Source organism: Cupressus sempervirens, chromosome 10 (assembly GCF_028749045.1).
Source record: "Cupressus sempervirens isolate cs-2001-9-10 chromosome 10, ASM2874904v1, whole genome shotgun sequence".
In the NCBI taxonomy this organism is placed as follows: Eukaryota; Viridiplantae; Streptophyta; class Pinopsida; order Cupressales; family Cupressaceae; genus Cupressus; species Cupressus sempervirens.
The window spans coordinates 679,122,416-679,148,629 of NC_143127.1; the positions used below are offsets into that span (position 1 = coordinate 679,122,416).

Genomic DNA, 26,214 nt, shown 5'->3' on the forward strand with positions numbered 1-26,214 from the left:
ACTAGGGGAAGAGTACCAAGAGCTATTATAGTAATTTTGAATCCTAAGCTACTTAATAATACAATAGATTTTGACCATATTCTTAGTCTCATATATAACTCAAGTTGCTGATAAGTGATCTCTGAACTTATCTATCATGAGATTTTGGCTTGATCTCTGATTTAAAAACTTTAATGTAAATTAGAATGATATGTTTCAAAATTTGAAATTTGTAATGATTTTCTTTGCCATACTTATAGGTACATGACATTCTAAACATAATTCTTTTCTGAGTTGCTTATATATATATATATGAATGCACAAAAAATGTACCTAACCTCCTACATGTTTTTGAATGCACAACTTTTGATTTGACAACTTTTTATACAACTTAATTACTCATAACTATTGATTTAGCTTTGAGGTAAATTTTGTGGAATCGTTCATGCATGCAAGTGTTAAAAGTGGTCATAATGCCATTTGAATTATATTTTATATCATTCTATTATCCACTTACTTCGAAGCCAAAATAAGTGCTACAATTGATCCAATACTTACACAAATGTTCCAATAATCAAGAATAAAGTTAGCATAATTATCTAATGATCTCTCATTGAAACAAGAACAATTTTAAATACTCTACACTCCTAGACCTTTTTTTTTTTTTTGATGGGGGTCATCCACAAAGAAGTGTTAGGTACTTGATATGGAAAATCCATAGCAACAAAAGAAGAAAAATAGAAAGGATAGGATAAGTAGTGCACGAAGAAAAAATAATATATTCTCTACGCTTTAAAGTGTTAAACACCTAAAATTGACTGAGACACTCTAAGATAAAATAATACAAATTTACAAGGATATAGTAGGTCTAGTAAATGTTGAGTTTATATCTTAAATTCTATAAAGGGCATTTTTGGGGCTTAATCATTATTGACAAGTTAGTATTAAATAATATACTCTTTTGTTCTTATCCTTTATATAGATGAGAAAGATCTCATCTCGTAGTTGTTAAATGCTTATGAAGATGGTTTTCCATATTTTTTATTACAGGAAAATAGGTTTAAGGGGACCTCAATCCCTTTACAAATAGATTTTGAGAGGGATCTAGAACTCCACTAAAGAACCTATTACAAGGATAAAACACTATAAATTAGCAACTAGCAAACAACTAAGAATTAACATCCTAGTGTATGCACCCTAAAATGGTCATCTTGACTATGTGCCCTTGTTTCATAATTTATTTCAAGCTTGAATCAATATTTACATCACCATTTCCTTTCATGAAATTAAGTTATTTGAATTATTTAATTAATCATTATTATTTTACATCAATTTCCTTGATTAAATTGGAGTTAATGTATTTAATTAATTTTAAATAAATGGTTAGATCATCTTAATTTTGCTCCCTTTTGATTAAATAAAACCCCTCCTCACTTAATATAATGTGAAACAATAATTATGATAAAAATAAATAATTAAATAAATATCACACACTTTATTTTATAAGAAAAATGATTATTTTACATTTAAATTAAATAAAAACACCCCTCATCTTATAATTTTTATGGAGTTTTACACTCCACATCTCTTAATTAAATGTTAATTGCACATTCTCTTATGTGGGTCACACATTTTCATTTAATTTTCATTTTCTCTCTAGTCTAGGAATACCTCTTGGCTTTGGTATATTATTGAATATCTTGTATTTGTTTGTTTCTTTTTTCACTATGAGCGAGCATTCAAGCATAAATGAAAGGTACAACAAAGAAAAATGTGTTGCAAGGATTACTAGGTATTTTGTTGGATCTCTATAACACTTGGATTTGGAACTAAAATAAACATCTCATGTGTTTGGCTTGAGTGCTTTTACATGCTTTCATAGATTCACACTTCTTTTGGTGCTCTAAAATTGGATCTAGATTTGCTTTCATGCATATATGTTTCACATAGTAATTAGGCCATATGAACACTATTTGAGAGATCTTGAGAGACTGAGCTTCATTCACTTGCTTTACATGCAAAGCTCCTCTTGACGACGGATCCCCTTGTAGGTAGAGAAGGATATTTGTTATTGTCTCACTATTCCACTTGGGTTTTTCCTCAACATCCACTAGTACTTTCTCTTTTGAGATTGGTGGTGTTTGTTGTTGGATTTTCCAAAAATTTGGTTAGGTGATTTTAAATTAGTGTGTCAAAGAATCTTCTTTGCTATGTTTGGGTAAGGTGAAGAGGTTAGAGGAGTATACTCTATTCCCTTTTGGGCACATCTAAAACTTGGAACCCTTAAATTCAAACCAAGTCCTCATGTGGTACAACTTTGTGAGTCTTCTTTGATTAGAGAGGGTTAAACCATAGTGGACATTCCCTTTATTGGGTCAACCACGTGGATGATACCTCAAGCAGTAATAGCCATTTTTAACATGGTAGTAGCAACTGCTGTATAAATCTCCTTGTGGGGGAAATCCCCATAGGTGTAATATTTTGTTGGGTTGTCAGATCTCCTTAGTATCTTTGATTGATTAAATTCTCAGAATATGTAAAAACCCTGTTATGCCAAGATTGGATTTCACCCACTCTAGATTGCAAAAGCTGCAAAGTTGACCATTACGAAGAACCTTAGTGCTACCAAATTTTCTTTTCTAGGACTATGTGCGTGATTGAAAAATATTTTGAGAACATACACAATAGTGGTTCTAGGGATTAGATTCATACTATGACACTATTTTTGTTCATGCACAAGGTTGCTTTGTCCCCTTCCAATTTCTTGTAAACCTTTGCTTGAAATCCCTAATTGTTGTTCTATGTGCCTAATTATTATTTATAAATATGAAATTGATCTTAGTTGGTTAAAAAAGGAAAACTCATCATTCATCATTTGGACTCTAGGGTAACCATTTTTTTGTAAAGATGTGAATTTGATGCAAGAGCAAAGAAGAGTAGTTGTGTGTACAATTTTAAAGAAGAACTACAAAAACTAGTCAAATATAGAAGATATCACCATAGTGAAAGGTTTTGTATCTATCCCAATAGATAAGCATTGCACAGTTGTATATGCATGCTTGAGAAGTGGGCTCATCTTGTACCTTTTATATTATAATAACAACTCCTAATATGGTTGAGGCTTCTAATAAGGCCTAGTTCCCTAACAATAATAGATAAACTATATAGTTGTAATAGATTCCTAATAGGGTCAATATCTTTCACAAGATACTTTTGATTATGAGATACTAAATGGACTTAATTGTGGAAAAACTTCATAACCTCACAACATGAAAATGACCTAGACCTTGATCCAATGAAGGCTAAGTGAGCTTAATCATAAAAGAAACTCCATAAGAAAAAACTCCATAACTTCACTATAGTAGAAAGCTAAATGGACTTAATCATGAAGAAACTCCATAAGTTCACTATGTGAAAATGACCATAGTGAAATGACCTAGACCTTGATGCAATGAACACTAAGTGGGCTGAACAATAAGTGGGGTTAACACTAAATGGTTTGAAATTAAGTGGACTGAATCATAAAAGAAACTTCATAACTTAAACTAAGTAGGCTTTAATCATAGAAAAAACTTTATAATTTCACATTGTGAACATATAGCCTAGATGTTATGCTATGAGTTATGATCTAGTGTCAATAAGACTAGAGCTCCATAAAGATTTCTCCTAAATTAGATTAATAAATGATGGATAATATGATAGTTTTATCAATTGATTTAATTGTTCATGTTCAACTAGAAAACAATTTCTTTACCTTCATGAGATGAACACTAAGTGGGCTAAACACTAAATGGGCTAAAATTAAGTGGATTGAATCATGAAATAAACTCCATAAGGAAAAGCTCCATAACTTCACTACAGTGGAAAACTAAATGGACTTAATGGTGGGAAAATTTCATAACTTCACTATGTGAAAATGATTGACAAAACGATGGGAAAACTCCATAACTTAACTAAAGGACTGACAAATCATAGAAAACTACATAACTTGATTAGATCTTGATAACTAAATGGACTTAATTGTGGAAATCTCCATGGACTTAATGATGGGAAAACTCCATAACTTCACTACATGAAAATGACAAAATCATGAAAAACTACATAACTTCATTATGTGCAAATGACCTCAAATGGCCTAGACATTGATAACTAAATATACTTAATCATGGAAAATTCCATAACTTCACTATGTGAAAATGATTTAGACCTTGATACAATGATCTTATATTAGGTCATTGTTATTGATGGGTGTGAGGGTTTCCACAATATGTGAGCAACATTATTTGGATCCTGGTCTTACGAAGTCAATGAATAAGAGGGACACATTTTTGCTAAGAAAATATGTAATGAATGCATGGAATAGGGTGCATTCCCTTCAATCACAAAAAAATGAAAATGATGCCAAAAGTGTAAGTTTATAGCATGTAGAGGAGAAAGAAAAATTCTTCTACTATAAAACACCCAATAGTGGAGATAACATTTTATTTATCATAGGTATTCAAACACCATGGATGCGAGAGATGATGGCGAGATATTCACATAACTCTATTATAGCAATGGATTCCACTTTTTCAACAAATAAATATGCTATGAGTTTACCAATGTCAACTATATTAATATATTTTAGTTTAGTTCATCTAAAATTTATCTAAAATCTTAATTTATTGATTTCTTCATGTGCAGTATGAGTTATATTCATTACTTGTATTTGATGAACAAGAGGCTGACATACCTATTGCATGGGCCATATCCTCAAGAAATAAAATTGATGATATACATGGGTGGCTAGTAGAAGTTTACAAAAGAGGCAAGCAATGTAAAGATGATTGGCAAGTCAATGCATTCATGACCGATGACGATAGTGCCAAGATTAAAGCAACTAGGTTTGATTATTCTCCAATTATATTTGATATATAGGTTTTCAAACTATACATTTAATTATTTAAACATATAATTTTAGTTTAATAACTGATTGTGTTTGAATGGTACTTATTAATGTTTATAATGTAACTTGTAGATCATCCTTCAATTGTCAAGTACTTTTATGTATCCGGCACGTACGTAGGACATATTTGAAGAATGTCTACAAGTGAGTCATTTTTACTTAAAATACATGTAAAGATATATTTTTTAACATCATAGCTTGATATTATATTTTTTATTATAGGTTTGTAAGCAATAAGGATGTTGCAACAAATATGTTCACTAGACTAGGTGAGATAATGTATGCCATAAGTGATGATGGAGATGTCACTAGTCATCTAATAAAAAATTTTATGGCCGAATTCAAAGAACAAAAAGAGTTTATTGATTACTTTAGAAAGACTTGGTGTCATGATGAGAGATGCATTGGTAAGATCATATACATTATTCATTACATTATATTTTTTATTTTTATTGCTTGGTTCTTTTATTATATATATGCTAAGACATTATCATATTTTTGTCATAAAAATGTGGGCAAAAAACTTTAGAGGTTTCTCTTATGCAAATCAAGATACTAATGCTTCCATAGAGTCATAACACATGCACATTAAGAGTCACTACTTGACCGATTCTTCCAGAAAATGCACAAGGAGAATGGATTGGCTCATTCATGTTCTTCTTCATAGGGTAGAGCCATATTATAAAAATAAGAGATAGTTGCAGTTATTTGGGTTTCTAACCAACTTCAAAAGGGAAAGATACTACCTAACTTCTTTAGAGAGATAAAAAAGAATAGCAGATACATATTGCTACCTATATGACCTTCCTGATACATTTAAAGTTAGAAGTCAAACTATTTCAACCAAATGGCATCTTGTAAGAAATTTTGGACCAAATTTGCAAGTGTGTGATTGTGAGTGGGCAAAAAGAGGTAACACATGCAAACATGTGCTGAAGATTTTAGATCTACTAAAGAGAACCAATATAAACCAGCAAGGTCAAGTGGTTGGTAAGTATCATTTGAGAGTTAATTTTAATTATTTATATTATACAATTGATTATTATATTGTTAAGACCTACTTAAAATGGTCTTAAATACAGATGATGTTACTGCATTGGTTGAGGATTACGAAAAAGTTGGAGGGAATTTTGGTCATAAAAACTATAACATTGGTAATAAGAATGTGTGTTTACAAGTAAATATTAAATTATTTTATGGATAAAAAATTTAAGTGATTTTTTTCCAATTGCAGATGATTCTATACCTTCAAAAGATCAAGATGTGCTTGGAGTCAACATTGGTGAAGATGAGAGAATTGGTAAGTTTTAATACCAAATTTTTTCTTAAGAAATATATAGTATTTTGACTTTACAATTTTATATTTTTACTACAGATTGTGTGAGATCATTTGATACTTCTCATGACGAACTTCAAAATTGCATTGATTATGTAAATTCATTTATCCAAAATTTGTCAACTAGAGAAGAATATGAAAAAAAATAATTCATTCAACATGTTGGGAGATTTATAAATGAGATACATGCATCTCTTACTTCAAGTTCCAATTTTGAATCAATTCTTGGCTTAGAGAACATGCCTATGAGGTGAAAGAAACCATGGTTTAGTCCAAGAAAAATGTGTAAGTGTCGATCTATTCATAAAAAAAAAAACCAACTTAAGTGAAAGAGTTGATGAGCATGAAATTTTTCAATTCTCCTCTATACAATCTAAAAGGAAAAAAGGGAAAAAAGTCATCAATAGTTCAAGCATAGAAATACAAGGAGAAAGAGTTATTCTATCACAACAAGGTGAGTACATTTATTTAAAAGTACTTTATTACTTTCAACATATAGCTCAATACTTGTTATTTTTATTTCATATGTTGAACATGTGTCAATATAGGTTTGGTTGATCAAGGAGAATCTCCATGACGTCGATTCCCTTTCTCTATTGATTTGAACCAAACAATAACAGATGACACACAAGTACTAGATGGTAATTTACTTACTATTAACTATTTTTATTAAAATTTATTACTTAGTTCAAATTTCTAATTGCATTTAATGCTTTATAAAATAACCAAGATGTAGTTTGTGGAGATCAACCATCAATGCCAAAGGTTATTCATCCTGAAACATTTCAACAAACTTGTGGAGGTAATGGAAATTTGATTTTTCTTATTGTTACATAATGTGTTATAGATTATGAGAATAATATTTTGATTTAGAATTTGTTATGATAGAAAAAATAAAAATTTGAAATTATATTTAAGTTTTTAGTTTATAATTTAATTTTATCTAAATGGATGTGTTAAATGTGCATTGTTGTATTAGATGATCAACAAACTAATCAACAATATGGATTGCCCTTTTCTATTGATCTTAACCAAAACACAACAAGTGGAGATGATAAGGAAATTATGAAATGATATTCAATTTTCTAAGACCTTATTTTTAAATGAATTTTATAACTGACTCATTCATTTTGTAGGTATTGATGATATCTATATGGAGGATTATGGCCAATAAATTTTGAGACAATCATTAAAGTCTATAAAACTTTATATAAACGTATTCATGAGTATATTTGTACGGGCACTTTATATGGCTATTTTATAAAGCCTCATTAGTGTTCCAATATGTGGTTAAGGTTTGAATAGCTAGAAGATATAAGCGAAGCCTTTTTGGTTTCTTAACAATTTTAGTTTAGGGATTACACTTTACACATCTTGAATATTATGAGTAAAAAATGAAGTTTTTCTTTTTGGTTCTTTCCCTCTAGAGCTCTTTTTGAACCAGTTTATTTATTATAATATATGGTGATATTCTACTCTTGTTAAGAAAAATAATAACACTCATTGAAATTAGACCACTAGTATGTACATGGAAATTCCACCTCTTATTTTTAATAACTAGTCAATTACTTTTAATAAGTCATATTACTCTCTCTCTCTCTCTCTCTCTCTCTCTCTCTCTCTCTCTAAATTAATTAATTAATCTTGAGATAATCATTATAGTTTATCAAACTTTATATAAATACATTCATGATTGTATTTGTATCGACACGTTATATGGTTGTTTTGTAAAGCCTCATTAGTGTTCCAATATGTGGTGAGAGTTTGAGTATCTAGAGGATATAAGGCAAGCCTTTTGGTTTCGTCGAAAATTTTAGTTTAGCGATTACACTTTGCACATCTTGTATATTATGTGTAATGAATGAGAGTTTTCTTTATGTTTATTTCCCTTAGGAGCTTTCTTTGAACCGATTTATTTATTATAATATTTTATGATATTCAATAAGTAGTGTAAAATTAGATCCATTCAATATTCAATAAGTAGTGTAAAATAGTTGGCCAAATACATTATCCAAAATTATGGACGAGGACCACAAATTATATACTAAAGAAATATATAAAATTTGGATGTTAGATAGAGAATGTATCTAAAATCAAGCAATAATCACATCACAAAAAATTGAAGGTAGCTCTTGAGTCTACAAGCAATACAAAGTTATAAGAGTGTATATCTATGAGTTACATTTTTACTCTCTATTTGAAAGTTTTAGGGAAAGTCAACATTAAAAGAAATATGAGGAAATTTTTTATATCACAAATATCAAAAAAATAAATATGAAGGATGTATTTAAACAATTAGAGTTTGACATAGAATTGGTAGGACATGATTAAACAATTGAGAGTCATTCAAAAATTGGGCTTAGAGATTCTAATTGAGCCCAAGTAGCAAAACATAAATGCCACTTGTAGGTTTGAATTTATTCATTATGAAACTATCGAACTAATAAAAAAATGAAAAATAATTAAAAAAAGAAACACAATTATCGCAAGTGTTTAAATAGAATGAATAAAACACAAAACATTAATTCTAAATATGTAAATAACTTTTAGAAAATAAAAAATATATAATTTTATAACGAATTATTTATTGCAGTTCTCATTAGTATTTTGCTTAGATAAAATTTTCATTATTTTTTCCCATCTTAAGACCCCGTTCTCATATTTTTGATATTATATATATATATATATATATAAATTAATTAAATAAAATATACATTTCTAAAAATATTTATAAATTCATTACACGAATGATGAAAATAGATATCTTTAATACATTAATATTTTATATTTAAATTATATATAAAATAAATTAATTTAGTTTAAGTAAATTAAAACTAGCATTTAAGATCTCAGTATTCAATCTAAGAAATAATACAAACTTTCTCTAAGAAGGTGGATTTTATTGTAATTCTATAGTTTGTTTTCTAATAGAAAAAAATAATGTGAATAGATCAAGCTTTATGATTATGTTTGACGAGTTTTGGAGTATAACTTTATAAAAATGAATTGAAACTTTCAAGTAAATATTATACAAATGAATAAGAAGAAATTGGTAAATAATATCAGCTTTAGCAATAAGTTTCACGCATATGAAAACGGGTGAAGTAAAATAATGATATTTATGAGTGAAGTATTTGAGATTAATTGGTTGTTTGGAAGATAAGAATTTTTGTATAAAATTTTCAATGTTTTATTTTCTTCATTAGACTATTGAGTAAATGCTTAGGGCACTAGTACAGAGTTTTAAAGAGTTCAAAATAAAAATAAAAGTTTGTTTGTTTGCAGCCAGAAATCTTGGATGAATTAAATTCTCCACCTTCCTCAATATGTCTGTTATGTCTATCACCATCAGAGATGAGCAGGGCTGCAAGACAGGAAGATGGCATGGACATAGGAGGCAGATGGCATGGGAAATTGACATGAGGAGGCATGGCAGAGGGGGGGAGGTATCGAGTTAGTTGATCATCCTGCCTGGGTAGCCATTGCCCACCAGGATCTTATATGCAATAATAACTATTCAATATGGCATAAAAGTATGTAACACACTAACACATTTCCATATACATATTAATTTTATTTATATAATAGTTTCAACACTATTTATTTATACCACATTAACAAGGATACTATACCATTAGTATTCTTCAATAATTAATTATGACAACTAATAAAATATCACCCTTAGTATTCAAGTTAGTCTACAATACTTTTACCTAGTAACAATAGAATTGACTTTTACTAATTAAAAAATAAAGTCTACTACTAATAACTTACAAACCACTAACATTGTCCATTGACCCTCTAACTAATTTGCTAAAGTAACCTAAATCCAAACTACACCATCTACACTTTGCACTAACCCATGACAACACTATATTAACTTCTAACTACCTTAGCTATCCTAACCTCTAACCTTGCAAAACTTCAAAAAACCGCTTTCCTTTACACACCTATTAGTCCCATCCAATCCACAAGTTTCCTCACTTAATGCTATATGCTATACTCCAAGGTTATATCAGGTGCATAGCCCAATACTAAATTAATTTATTAAGTTGGTGTGTCATTGATGGCATTGATATCGCCATGTTGGCATGCAAATCTTGTTTGTAGCCGATGATCATATCTCAACATAAATTCCCCACCTTCCTGAATGCGTCTGTTCTAGGGGCAGGTACTTCACTGCATCATGGTCAGACATGAGTATGATAGGGACGGAGGATGGTAGGATGGCATGGGGAGGAGGCATATGAGGATGGGGGCATGGTGGGGGAATAACTAGGTAGTCGATCCTCTTGCCTTGGTAGCCATTTTTGAATAGCAGCATAAATACGGATGGTGCTGGCAGGGGGATGAGGGGTTAGGTTTTCGTTGAGCCTAACAAGTATGAAAATTAAAGGGACAATGCCATTGTTTCCCATATTTGTATGGAAGGATGAATCACCCCATTTATTGAATGCATGATGAGTTATGATAAGTCTATCCCATTTTCTCCTGGACTAAAAGAAGATTAACTACATAAGGCATTGGTTTGAGGATAATAAATATGGCATCGTACAAGCTATAGGTCTTTCCATGGAAGGGAAAAAATGGAAGGAAATGAGCACGGTGTTTGATTTCACTAGCCTAAATTAATTTTTCTATGGTAAGCAACAATCAGGAAGCTGCGTGGATGTTTTGACAGAGAGAAATTACTTGAACCATGGGACCAAGTGTGTATTAATGTTATCATGAAATATTTTTCTTTGGAAGGAAGGTTTGGGGTTTACTATTATTATCATATTCCCTTCCTAAATCATTTTCAAACCCATGATGTGACTTCAACTTCTTTCTTCCTTCTTCATTCACTTGAAGCATTGTTAAAAATGTCATAGACTACTGGAAGTAGGGTAAAGAATATAATATTTTACACCAGGGATATTATTCTACACCAGGGGCTCATGTTTATGTTGCATCATTTTCATCTCGCCTTATGTCATTTGTGAGTCATCACTATTCAAGAAGCCCCCATGTCCTTGACCCTAATATTACAAATCAAATTTTCATAACAAAATAAAGGTAATCTAGAAAGAGGTTTCCTTAACTATAAATCGAATTCCTTTTCACGAGACATTGACTGCTTTTAACTACCAATGATTATTTGAGATTAAAAAGATCAACTAAAATAACTATAACAATGATCAACTAAAGTAACTATAACAATGATTAGTTGTAATAACTATAATAATGATTAACTGAAATAACTATAGAACTGTAATAATGATCAATTGCAATAACTATAATAACGATTAACTGAAACAACTATAACAATGATCAACTAAAATAACTACAACAATGATCAATTTTAATAACTACAATAACAATTTACTATCCTTTCATGCATAAAAGTAAAGTAAATGCATAACATGAAAAAGAAGAAGAACATACGAGAAGTATCCGATGAGTTTTTAATCAGTTGTCCAAGCCTCGACGTTCAGTAAGAGAACAAGCAATGACTTAGGCTTAACCTCCCAACTTTGGACCATATTTTCCCCGCACAATCTATTGATTAGAAAGGCCCTCCCTACCCTAGGATCAAGCTTGGGATACTTTTAGTCCAACCAACTAAGCATTCCAATGTTTAGAATGTCCACACAGTTATAGATGGACATGTCTGAATAACTGGCTCTACTGACATCAAGTGATTATAGATGGAAAACATGCCTTAAAATGACCTTGGCCAAGGTTTTCTAATGGGTTCAATAACCCAATTACCACCACTCGACTTGACAACAATGAAAACAATAATATGAATGAGCATCAGCTATTAAATGAAATTAATTTAGATTTATTGTGTCATGTCTAAGTTTTCTTCCATGTCATTGCAAATTCCATCTCACCTCTTCATCTTTTCTCTGGCTATATAGTTGGTGAGTCCTAGGTGTTCGAATCTCAGAGCAATCGACTCTTTTTGTTGATCCTCAACTGATTCATGAATACTATATGTTTCTAGCTTATCACAATCTATGATTTGAAGAATGTGTTCTTAAAGACTTGCAGAAAAATATCATTTGATTTTGACTATCAATGGCATAAATAAATTATGATATCATGTCATGGATACTTGGATTTTATTTGTTATAAATTGTCGCTTATTGCTATGGTAATCAGAATGCAATAACAAGTGATAATGAAATATCTAGAAATATTTGGAATATGATTGACCACATAACCTAGTATAATATGGAAAAGAATGGAGTCTTGCTAGATGCTAATGATTCAGCTCTTCAGAATAATTCTAGCTGCAAACTCAATGTGACTTATAATCATGTTTTCAGAAAAGAAAATTAATAAATGGTAGAATGTAGAAGAGATTCGCAATGTTTGTAATGCAAATATATCATGTGATATTTGCAGAGGTATTGGGTGGTAATAATAATAGAGATTGGGTGATAGAAAAGGAAGTTGGGTGATGAGAAGGAAGTCAGACGATGACTTAATGCCTTCCATTTCTCTCAACTTCATGATATAAGAAGGTTCTAAGTCTCTTTGGCTTCCAAGAAGCCGTAACTCTAAAGAAGCGACTTGGCTCACAAATGCCAAATAAATATGCCAAAAGTTTATTCAGTTTTTAGCAAGAAAATGAATAAATATGGAAAAAGATTCGAAGGTTAGAAATCTAGAATAATTACAATTTATATCTATCTACTTGCACATAGATATACTTATGAGGTAGCATCATATTATTTATAAAAATAATATTATGGTGTCACTTTATTCTTATATCTATGCATACGTACATAGCTATACATTATAATGATGTGGTGGAAAGATCAATCAAAAATCTTTTGAGATACGCATTATTTTTAATTAAATTACTTTATGTTTTAAAATGTTTATTTAATAGCTTGTGCGGGTCCATCCATTGTATCCTGAAGTTAAAGTCACTAGGTATTTACAAAAGCAATTTAAGGTCATACCTATCAACCTAATAATTGGACTAAGCTAGTATCCCATTCCGTTGATCCCATTTACCAATGCTTCCCCCCTTCATCTTCTCCTGCAATCACCCGTGCAATATTTTCATGATAATAACATGTTCCATAATAATTTCATAATAACATTTAATATAGATAAAGAATTTAATAATTATCCATAATTCCAAAATCAAGCAATTGCTAAACATCACATAACAAATAATGGAAACAACCATATTCATTAAAAAGTTAACATAATGAATACAACGGATATATTTAACTAACTTCTTCACATGATTATGAAAGAAAATCTATTTAATCTAGCACCTATAAATAAATTTAAAATTAGGTCAAAATTTGGGATGTAACACCTACCCTCACCCAACTTGATGGATTCCATGAGCCCTAACAAAAAGAAGTGTATTAAGAGGCCTAAAACTCCCCAAGTTTCCCAGAACAATTGGTGTCCACTAAGAAACCATAAGACAAGAGAAGTGAACCCCCTGTCCATCTGAAGACTACTGCCGCCAAGAAAGCCAGATTCAATATTAAGCATATTGACTTGGATGTGGAGATCACAGAAGAAACTAGTACACCTGTTCATTCATTTAGGCTTGTTGTCAAGCCCCCAAGGAAGGTGAAAAAAATTGAAAGAAGACTCTAACTTAGAGGAGGCTGAATGATCACTGGTGTAGAAGGAGCACATAGGTAGGTAGACAAGTGGCACCACCAAAAACATTTATTGGTTAGTTCTGTAAACTAATGAAAGTAAAAGCCATGAGGAAAAAAACCTTGAAAAAGAAGCTCGTTGTGTAATAGCTAGTAGCTCCTCCCACATCTCAAAGAGCTTAAAAATGGAATCTATCAATCTCACACACAAGGTTAAGATTGATAGAAAGGCCATTTCCCCTATTAAAGAGAATGAGAAAACCACTATTGGCGGGGAATGCAAAAGTGTAAAGTTGTGTGGTGGGAGGCTTATAAAATTAAAAGAAAGCTTAAAAGTTTGGAAAATAGGATTTAGGAGCATTAGAATATCATAATTTTTATTTAATGGTCATCTTACTTAGTCTTTAGTTTATTAGGTAATTTCTATTTCCATCCTTAGTTCACAATTGTTTCTTTTAGAAAAATTGTCTTTGTAAATCTATATAAGGAGCTTTCATCTACTTTGTTTAATATAACTACATCAACATCGATTTACCATAATATGGTATCAGAGCAAGTGAATGGGATTTCATAAAATTTGGCAGATTTTTTAAGGAAAATTAAAACCTCTTGTGATCTGGAATTTTTTCCCAGAAATTTTCTTTTCAAGTCAAAGGTATTTTATGAAACTTTTGTGGTTCATCTTCAAGGATTTTTACTGGAAATTACAAGCTTGGTTAAGGGTTTTGATCCTACAATTTCTTGGTTGCAACAAAAGTCTCTGATTTTTTAGGGTTACATGTACTTGCAAGTTTCTTGCATGTGTTGGTTACCATGAGAAGTCTCCTATCTTCCCCCCTTCAAAACTTTCTAATGGGTTTTCATTAATTTTTACCCTAAATTTTTTTATGGATTTTCATAATTTTTTCCCTCAAAAAAATTTGATTCAATAATTCATAAAGTTGCATAGGATCCCTTTGTGGGTTTATAATTTTTTCCTCAAAAATTATCTAGTGGGTTTTACCATTTTTTGGATTTACTAAAAAATGAAGTTGTGTTGTCTAGTTTTAATTTATTTTTTACCTCAAAAATTATGTTGGGTTTTAATCAAATTTTTAGCTCAAAAATCATGTTGGGTTTTGACCAATTTTTCTCCTAAAAAATTGCACTTTTTTTTTCAGTCTGTTTTGGGGCATCATGTTCATCTACATGCAAAGTTTGGAGGGTTTGTCAAATTTTCCTCAAAATTGTGGTAGTTGTTTTCAATATTTGTCTCTATCTCAAAGGAAGAGTAGCTCTGTTATCCAACATTAGGTTGGAAATTTTATGATGATTTCTAGTCAAATGTTTTGATGATTTCGGGAGGGTTAGTGGCTGACTCATCTTAGTGGCAGAGTCAGTAGTAGGGTCTTGTCACTTGTTGCACATTCTGAAGACAAGGGCAACCTTTTATGTTACAATCTTTTGGATGTATTTTGGCTTCTTAGTCATTTACAGTTTGCAAATCCAAGGAGGGTCACAGTAGCCGCCAAATGCTTTTTATAATTTTTTTACCAAAAGACAACTGTAAGACAAGGACGATTAAGGGAGGGTATTAGAATATTATAATGTTTCTTTAATGATCATCTTAGTTTATTGGGTAGTTTCTATTTCTGTCTTTAGTTCATGATTGTCTCTTTTCACGATTGTTTCTTTTAGAAACATCATCTTTGTAATTCTATATTTAGGAGCTTTCATCTATTTTGTTTGATCCAACTCCAAAAACACCGACTTACCATAATAAGGAGGTATGATGGTTTTCCCTCAAGTTGATGCACTACTCAGCTATTACTATTTTCTTGCTCTAGGATAGGATTGGAGAGAGACAACGAAGATGGAGGCTCTTTTCAAGTTCCTTATAGATGAATGAGCATGGATAATGTTGTCAAAGAGATATTATTGATAATGGCTATGGAAGAACTAGTTTAGTTCTGCTATTTTCTACTTATAGGATTTTATGGTTTTTCAAAAATGTTGTTGGTATGGCCTGAGTTTTTAGGACGATTATACTAGGAAGACTTCTGATAGTGTGGTTATGTTGGTTAGGGTGTGTTTATCTTTTACTAGCAGAATTCTTGTTGTTTTTTATATGTAGAAGCTAACAATTGTTTAGTTTTTGCCTTCTAATAGTGTAATTCTACTTACTGTTGCACTTTGGGCATTGCATCAAGGGGCAACACCCTAGATTTTTACTCATGTCAATATCAAAATGAATATGAAGGAGAAGCTTTAAAAATAAAGAAGAAAAAAGAAAGAAGAAAATAGTAAAAGTAAATATTCCAAGAAAAAAATTAATTTTATTTAATTTTATTATTTTCTCCTTGCTTTTTTGTTACTTCTCCTTCCTTAAATCAGTTTCTTTATTCCTCTTTTTGTTTTTATTGGCTTTCATTCTCTTATTCTCTGACTTGCCTCTTTTATATTATTTTTTTATTGCAACTTTCCTTGATTTTTTTGTCACTCTCCTCTCTCCTTTTATGTTGTTTGGCCTACAACTATCATTTTTTTGGCTCATATGCTCTCTTGCATAGTTCAAAATATCATTATTGGCAACTTATCACCCAATGTAAAAAAAGGGATATCAGAAGATATCAGAGAAGTCTGAAACTTCTCAGGAAAATATAAGGAACTTAAAATCTCTTTTCTAATCTAAACGATCCTTCTTCCTCCTCTTTGCGTTCTTTCCTCTCCAAATATATTTTTCCAATTGAGAAATTGTATTTTGCCCTTGTGTAGGCCATCCTTGCCTAAAACAGGCCTACAGACAATAAGTTTTCTATTTACTATGATATAATAGACATCTGCAAGATTTTGAAACTTCTATGTGATAACTTATCTACAACAGTCGACGTTACATCTCAAGAGAATAGAAATGTCACAATAAGCAGACTGATATTTTGAACTATGCTCTCTTGTATCATCCTGAAGATGGATCACAACGCATAATCCAAAATGTTGCTTCCAAAAACTCTCGGACAAGCTACCCAAAAGTAATCTCAAATAAAATCAATTTTCACTAATGAAAAGCTAATAAATTTCAACAAAGATGTCAATAAGAGAACATTAAGGATATAAAATCACCAAGCCATAAAGGACATATAAAAACTAATAATATAGGCTCTTAATGATTATTTCAATGATGTCTACTAACTGCAATTAATAATTAAAATAGACGCCTTTGAGAGGAGATGAAAGGAAGTGTTGTAGAAGAAATGACTAACAATGGAAATTGGCCAGTGAGAACAAATTGTACTAAGCATAGCTAGATTCAAAAGAAGATACAAACATTTATCGTTTAGACAATGCCGACGGTGGAAGCTCTGATTTCAAAACAAAAGGCTGAAACATGTTGGGTGCTTAATTATCCTCAACCAAATATGAATTGTAAAACAAAATAGATTCAGAAGCTTAGTCAATCCAAAAGCACACTTTGATTTGAAAATTAATATGCTAACATCCTCCTCACAAGGAAACACAACTTAATAGGTATTTTTACTTCATGGGTCTCCTAACACTGTGATAGTTACCAATGCACATGAAAGAAAAGTTATAGAAAAAATGACTACTCATGCACATGGACAGTTACCAAATTTTAATCCCACCAAAAAAATTTATATAAAAACCTTGTATAGAATTTTTATTCTAATCTATCTTCTCTAAAGCAAGGATGCAAAAGGAAACTGCTTTTCCAGTTCCATTCTTTGCTCTTACTAGTATATCACTTCCAGTTAAAGCTATTGGGATACTTTCTTCCTAAATTGGAGAAGGCCTTTCAAATCCCTTCTCATATATGCCCATAAGTAGCTCTCTCTTAAGAAAATAGTCTTCAAATTCATTTCCTTTGGTAGCAGTTACATCCTAGTAGTACAAGAAAACTATGAGAAATATATTAAAATTAAAATTTAACACTCACAACCCTAAACTTAAAAATTTTGTTTGGCACTTAAAAGTTGCTCGGCATATGAAGGTACTGAGTGCTAGTATTACTCAACACTTAATGGTGCCGAGTAGTAGGTTGCTCGGCACTTGCTCGGCATAGGAAGGTGCTGAGTGATAGATTGCTCGGCACTTGATGTGCTGACTGACAGGAAATAGGTGCCGAGTAAACTCGACACATAAAGGAAAGCTCAACACCAATAGATGCCAAGTGAGCTTGGCTCACAAAGAAAATGCTTGGAACTTGAAGAGCTCGACACAAAAATGTAGTAGGTTCAGAGTGTTGTGTTTCAACTGAAATATTATAAGATAGAGAAATTCAACGTGAATTCTTTCACCATTAAAACTAGAAAGGCCAAAGCTTTAACTTTTCAAACAAACTTGTCAAATGCAATGAATAGAAGAGGAAGATAGATTCAAGTATGCCTACTTGTTTTCTATTCAATATTTCATTAAACTATTAAAAAATCTAGGAGCATTTGGCTTCAACTAGAAGACCCTAAAATAACCCTAAACTGATAATACTTCAAACTTCAATAAACTTTTAAACTTGCAGCTCTAATGGTTGCATACAAAGGTGCCTAGAGCAATCATTTCTTCAATAGGACAAAATGAAACAACAACCAACTCATAGAATGAATAGAGGAGTCACGTGCAACTGGAGACACTGAACATACTTCCTTCTATCTCTACAACAAGTGAATCTGCTGACCACTTTCTTCTTCTTCCTTTTCTCTGCTTTGCTGAATTGAAAAATCTGAATAATCTGACTAAATGAATGAATGAATAAACATTCCCTTTGTCACTTTCCATTTCCCCCCTCTTTTCAAAATTTGAAAAACTTCACCTACCCATATTAATTTTTCTATCTGTTTTGGACATTAGGGGGGTAGGTGAGCATTTGGTTCTAGGGGCAAATGTCAATGCTGCATTAAATATTTCAACACTCTCCCTTTGTCACAAGCGAAACAAATAAGGATCATAGCTGATCCAAATCAACTACACCAAGACACTCTCTTAGGTGTACAAAAGATCCAATGCCTAAAGGCTTAGTAAAGATGTCTGCTAGTTGCTGCTCAGACTTGCAAAAATCCATCTTGATATCCCCATTCTCCACTAGCTCTTTGATGAAATGATATCTGATCTCTATGTGTTTGCTTCTCCCATGGAAGGCTGGGTTCTTGGACAATGCAATAGATGAGATGTTGTCACGATAAATTGTGGTTCCATCCTCTTTCCTTTCATTCAAATTTGTCAAGATCCTCCTTAGCCAAATTGCTTGACATGTTATTGCATTTGCTGCTACGTATTCAGCCTCTTCTATAGATTGAGCAACAATAGGTTGCTTCTTGGATGCCCATGAAATTGCACCTGATCCCATATGAAACATGTATCTGGAAGTTCTCTTCTTATCATCTATACTTCTAGCCCAATTAGTATACAGGTAACCAACCAACTTGAAATCATCATTTGTTGTATACAAAATCCCAAATCCCTTGGTAACTTTCACATACCATAGGATACTTTTTCTTGCTTACCAATGGGAATCCTTTGGTGTTTCCATAAATTTGGAAATCAGACTTACTGCATGCATTAGGTTTGGCCAAGTTGCAGTCAAATACATTAGACTTCCAACCATACTCTTGTATAATGTTGGATCTACTCTTTTGGTAGAGTCTTCCTTGCTCAACTTTAGACCTACTACTATTGGTGTGGGGGCTGCCTTACTATTCTGCATTTTAAATCTCTCCAAGATCTGCCCTGTATATTTTTTTTGAGAGATGAAAATGCCATCATGCATATGTCTAACTTCTATGCCTAGAAAGTATTTCAAGAGACCTAGGTCTATCATTTCAAATTCACTTTTTATGGCCTCTTTAAACTCACCAATTAGAGCCTTGTCATTTCCAGTAAAAATCAAGTCATCTACATACAAGACAACAATCAATACATTACCATCTGCTACCTTGATGTAAAGAGTGGGCTCACCATTTCTTTTGCTAAAGCCATTGCTCATCAAATATGAGTCAATCATACTATACCATGCCCTTAGAGCTTGCTTGAGCTCATAAAGAGCTCTCTTCAATCTATATACTTTGTTCTCTTCACCTGTAACTTCATAACTAGGTGGCTGCTCCACATACACTTCTTCTTTCAATACACCATTTAGGAAGGCAGAGTTCACATCCATTTGAAATACCTTCCATTTGTGCTGGGCTGCAATTGCAATGACAACACACATGATTTCCATTCTTGAAACAGGGGCATAGGTCTCATCATAGTCTCTTCCATACTGCTATTTGTAGCCCTTGACTACCGACCTTTCCTTATGCCTATCAATATTGCCTTCAGCATTGCATTTGGTGTTGTAGACCCATTTCACTCCAATTACATTCTTCTTGGGAAGCAATTTAGTTAGCTCCCATGTCTCATTTCTTTCTATAGCATCTATTTCCTCATCCATGGCTTTACACCATTTCTTCTCCTTAATATATTCTTCAAAATATTTTGGATCACTATGAGAAAATAATGCAAAATTAACACTCTCATCATAATCTTCATACCTTTCATCTTGGTATAACTCCCTAAGACTCTTGGTCTTTCTTGGTAATAGGGAGGAGAGTGTGGGATCAGAATCTTCACTACTGCTGCATTGCCGACCAGCTCGGTCTTCACTATTTCTCAGCACTGACACTCGGTGATGCCTAGAGGAGCTCTTCAGTGACTGAACCTGCTTGCCTTTTCTTCTATTTGCTCCTTCTTGTTGTTGTTCATCACCATCTTCTTCACTCATAATGGGCACTCTACTTGATGTGCTCGGTGACTCATCTATTGAACCATATCAAGAGTGATTTTCAAGAAATTCTACATCTCTTGAGGTAGTCATCTTGTTGTTCAATGGGTTATATAATCTGTATGCCTTTGATTCTGAATTGTACCCTGTGAAGGTGCACTTCACACATTTTTCATCCAATTTCTGCTTTTTCTCTTTAGGCACATGTGCATATGCAACATAGCCAAACACCATTAGGTGTTCAACTATCCATCTTCCTCGTGACCATGCTTCCATTGGAATTTTTTCACAAACTTCCTTTGTAGGACACCTATTAATTAGGTAAACTGTTGTTGCCACAACCTCTCCCCAAAATTCAGTTGGGAGACTTGTCTCCTTCATCATGCTCCTTGCCATTTCAACAATGGTCCTATTCTTTCTTTCAGCCACTCGATTCTGCTATGGTGTATAGTTGGTTGTGAGCTCTTTCTTTATGCCATGTTTCTTGCAAAAGTTTACAAAAGAATTGGAGGTATACTCCCCTCCTCTATCTGATCTTAGGACTTTGATATAGTGTCCACATTGTCTTTTAGCCTGGGCTTTAAATTGTAATGCCCCACCAAGGGATCCAAAGAATTAACCTAGAATTTCACTAAGTTTGGCAGCATTTTTTTTTTTAAACATGAAAGTAAATACCACATATAACTTATGCACAATAACATAAGTAATAGCAATGTCCATCTGAAAGTAAACATAACATATATAACAGATTACATTCCTTAAAGATCCCTTAACATTGAATTACATAAAAATTAACTAACATACATGAATCCATCTAGTACAACAACCACATGAAATAATAATGATAAGTCCAATGTTTATACATTTCAAATGCTCAATCATCCACTGTACATGTCACAGGGTATGACAAGCTCAAAAGAATATACATATGTAGAATAATATACATCATCCTATTCTAATCCATGATACAATGAAGTAATGATAATCACATGATACAACATCATAGAAGATCAAACATAATAAACTAAGTGCATGGTTCCTCCCAACCGTTAATAGCATCATTAGACCATCGTGGATCCTAGCCATCCCTCCGTGCATAGAATTCCAAATCACTGAAGAGATCATCGGTATTAACATAGTAGGAATGTCACTCCTAACATATACAACATCATATGTAGAAAGTAATCTAACATGAAAATATAAGCATAAGATAACATCATCTAACATAAGCTAATCATCAATGAAAGGATACATATCCACCATCACGAAGGATGCATCAGCCACGATGTCTCAATGAATCTCAAATGATAAGAGTGGAAAATACACTACCACTTGACCACATGGTACGTAAGTGGTCCACTCCCACCGTGCTGAGGAGATAATCTCAAGTTCCAAACATGCTATCCAAAATCACATAGCACAAATCTCTATAGGTCCAAGAATCCTAAAAGTATACTAACTCAAAGCTTCCAAACACAAAATCGACATCTAATCCCAGAGGCACAGAATGACATGTACGAACCTACTATGCAAGTAGGAAAGTGTCATCACATTTATCACGTACAAGTTACCCTGGCAGTTAGCTAAACTCCATGGGTCCATATTGATCTCATGCGGCCACTAGTATCCTCTCATACTGACGAGGCATACTATGAAATGCAAGGTCGCAACCATGCATTCTCACTACTCCCATCTTAGCCTGTACAAGCACTCAAGGCATGGGTGAGAACAAAACACTTATCTTTTTAGGTTTATTTAGTTAGTATTAGGTGTGAATGTTATCACTTATTAATCCAACTTACAATGAGTTACCCTGGCAGCCTCTTAGGGCCCCGGCCCCCATTGCAAGCCACTTCCCGTCACTACATGTAGATATCCTACCCTAAGCTCATGGAATCATAAATCTCAAAATCACAAAAGATAATCCATAATAAAATCATCAAATATGCATAAAAGCATCAAATCTCCATGAGCAAACATCCATAGAAAATCATGATCACAACAGCTCTCTATTGGCAACTGAATCATCACTGATAATCAAAGTATCCAATGGTTCTCAATAACCAAAATATATCTCATCATACTGATCAAATACTCAAAAAATGGTTGAGTCAAACATGTCACATCATGACATCATCAAGAATAAATCCACATTACAGTCCCATCATGGCGACTAGAAACTAACCAAAGATAACTGATCGATGACCAAAAATGGTTAAGTCAAGTGTCTCATACATAAGAATCTCAACTATAACAATCAGTAATTACAAACAATACATAGAGAATTCCATCACATAACCATGGTTGGGTTTATAAAGATCAAGATTAAAACATCATCATGACATCACAATCACATAACTCCCAAGCCTTTAGTAGACATCCTATAACTGGTCAACACTAGTCAACCCAAAACCCAAAACAATAGCATAAAGAATACACAATGCAAACATGTGTTTTGGTTTTGCTAAATTTACAAACTTAAATTTAAATGCAAAAGTCTCAGTTTACGTTTCCCAATTTAAATATCAAGTGGAGAAATTTCACGTTTAACCTAACCCATGTTTTTGTATTGGTAGATAAAATTTTCTCCCCAAAAATAATTAGACTCAATTTTCTAAATGTTCTAAATTCTTATATTCCCATTTAGACCCCCATCATTTTCAAAATAATATTTGAAATTCTTTTCATATTCATCTTTCTAAAATAAAAGCTTATATTGAACCTATATTCAACAATATAAAATAACTTTTTATTAAAGAATTACTCTTTAAATTCCAAATATTTATTAATATATCAATTATTTATTATTAATAATGTATATACATACATATACTTATATATATATATATATATATATATATATATATATATATATATATATATATATATATATATATATATATATATATATATAAATACATATATATATATATAATTATTAACTTATAAATGAATTATATATAAAAAATCGAATAAACATTTGACAACACACGGCGAGTTTATAATTGCTGACACATATATGTGTGACCCGCGGATCGCAGGGTACACTGTGATGGCAAGTACACTGTAGACCGTAGGTACGCTGCGGTACTACAATTTGCTTTGGCAGTACCGCCGTTGGGAGTGGGAAACACGCCCCCCACCCGTTCAAATTTATAATTATAATTTTGTTTTATTAAAATGCATTCCTCAATCACGATGCGTCATTCGCTCGCTGTATATTATGTGACATTCAACTTTTTTTAATGAAATATATATATATATATATATATATAAGTATATATATATATGTGTGTGTGTGTGTGTGTGTGTGTGTGTGTGTGTGTGTATGTATATATATAAATATAAATATATAGAGTTTAATCAAATATCACAGCATATATATATATATATATATATATATATATATATATATATATATATATATATGTATTCAAATTTGGAAATATAAACATATATAAATTCCAGTTCTCAAAATTTTCCTATAAGTCTTTGATCTCCATTTTTTTTTTCCCAAAAATCAATCTAATGGGTTTGACTATGAATCTAAACCCTAGCCTCGTGTTCTTTTCAGATGTAGATATGCATATAAATTTCTCAAATGAATTAAACTACCCATACTGAGAATGCATCCAATAAAAATATGAAATTCCTCAGAAGACATATGGAAGACACGAAGAAGACAGGGAATGCAAGATGCAGAAATAGCATAAGTAAAATCACAAGAATCTACGCAAATTTTGATGCTAATTTGCTCTTCCTCAGAAAACCCGCAGAGCAAGCTCCCTTCCACAGAGTTCTCGAATCCTCCAATGCTCCAATTGCACTCCAAACGCTATGTCTAAGCTTCTAGGAATGCCTGAATATAAAGAGCTCTCAGGAAACATCTAGAATGCCTCTAGAAATAGCTAGAAGGTGTCACCAACTAAGCATGGGTCTTTTCCAACCTTCTAGATGGGTCATAAGGTTGTAGACACCATGTGCTTAATTGATGCACTAACCCCTGCGTTGTTAACATAAGAGAAATAGAAAAGTGCGTTAACTCCCATGCAAGCTTATAACTCCAATTTACTTTTTATATAATTTCTATTTAAATATTTATAACTTTCATTTTAATTTTTATAACTTTTATTATTATTATTACTTTATTATTATTTATAATTATTATTAACTTTAATTTCTAATTTTCTTTTATTTAATTCTTTTTCCTCAATTAATTCACATTTAATTAATTATAATCAAAATATCAAAGATCATGATATTTTATATTAATTTTCTCAAATAATTAATTTATTAATTAAATCTATTTATTAAGACTTAATTAATAAAAAATTCACCATAGACCTCCAAGATAAAATATGAAAACCCATTAGAGAGCAATTCACACAAAATTAGTCTAAAGGGTTAAAAATCATGAATCATGTTATCCAACACATTTGGTGGGTAAAATATCCAGATACTTGTCCTACCTCACTAGGAAAATTGGCTTAAGAATTGGGATTTGGACTTGAGAATTTATCTCCCTTCTCTTATCATTGAGATAGTATAATAGGGTACGCTCATCCTGGCAATTCAGAGAAGTCAATACCCGATACCCGCAACCTGCAAAAAAACTATGCATGTACTTACAATATATATAATGCTAAGCTAAACAGACAATGGTAGGAAGTGGTGCATCATGTAGATCCCGACTAAGCAGGTGACTATGACTCCCTTCCTTAACCATATCAAAAATGCCATACAATAAGAAAACACGCACACCATACACATGTAAGTATGGGGTAAGTATCCATAATAAAACACATGAGATAATAAACTATCTAACTAATCATCAACAATAACTGAAAGCAATGTAATGATAATCAGGTATGCATGAAATGTAAAGTCTAAATGATCTCATCATGTACCAACTGAATCCATAACATAATGTCTGATAGTCTCAAAAAAATACCACTAATCCATCAACCATAAAACTAATCTATCATAGCCTGATAATAACAACAACAATGTCCAGAAAAGATGTGAACAAGGGCAGGCACTACATAAATTTTATAATTTTTTCAAATGCTTCAGATTTATTCTTTAAGAAATAAAAAAATGTCCTATGAGTGAAATCATCAATGAACGTCATAAAACAAGTACTCCCTCCAATGGAAGTAACTTGCATAGGACCGATTAGGTTAGTATGCACTAATTCTAATGGATATCTAGCCCTCTTAGAATTTCCAGAATTAAAGAGAAGCCTATGTTTCTTACCCAAAATACAAGCCTCACACTTGTCACAAAAATTTCCTACACATGGAAAACCATCTACCATTCTTTTATTTGACAATAAATTTAAACCAGCATAGCCAAGATGACCATACCTGAGATGCCACAACCGTGAAGGGTCTTCAATCACACTCCTTAGAGATAATTATGTGGGAGGTGCAACACCAACTTGAGATGAGAAACATGTCTCTATGTTCAAGGGAAACATTATGTTCTTTGTCATTTGAACTGCGGCAAGTAAGTTCTTACTCCCATCCTTTTCATGAATGATACACCTGTCATTTTCCATCAGCACTTTGTATCCATTTTGAAT

The 26,214-nt window shown here is 32.0% G+C and overlaps 1 pseudogene across 1 annotated transcript in view; it reads right to left on the bottom strand.

The window, feature by feature from the left end:
- The window catches only part of LOC149535633 (DEAD-box ATP-dependent RNA helicase 8-like), a 34,260-nt pseudogene extending 14,173 nt beyond the window's left edge, over positions 1–20,087 (bottom strand). Inside the window, exons 1-2 of the transcript XR_016357614.1 lie at positions 20,037–20,087; positions 17,524–17,758 (exon numbers count right to left, since the gene is read on the bottom strand). The product of XR_016357614.1 is annotated as a DEAD-box ATP-dependent RNA helicase 8-like (transcript). The remainder of the gene's footprint in view (positions 1–17,523; positions 17,759–20,036) is intronic.
- Between the last annotated feature and the right edge of the window lie 6,127 nt (positions 20,088–26,214).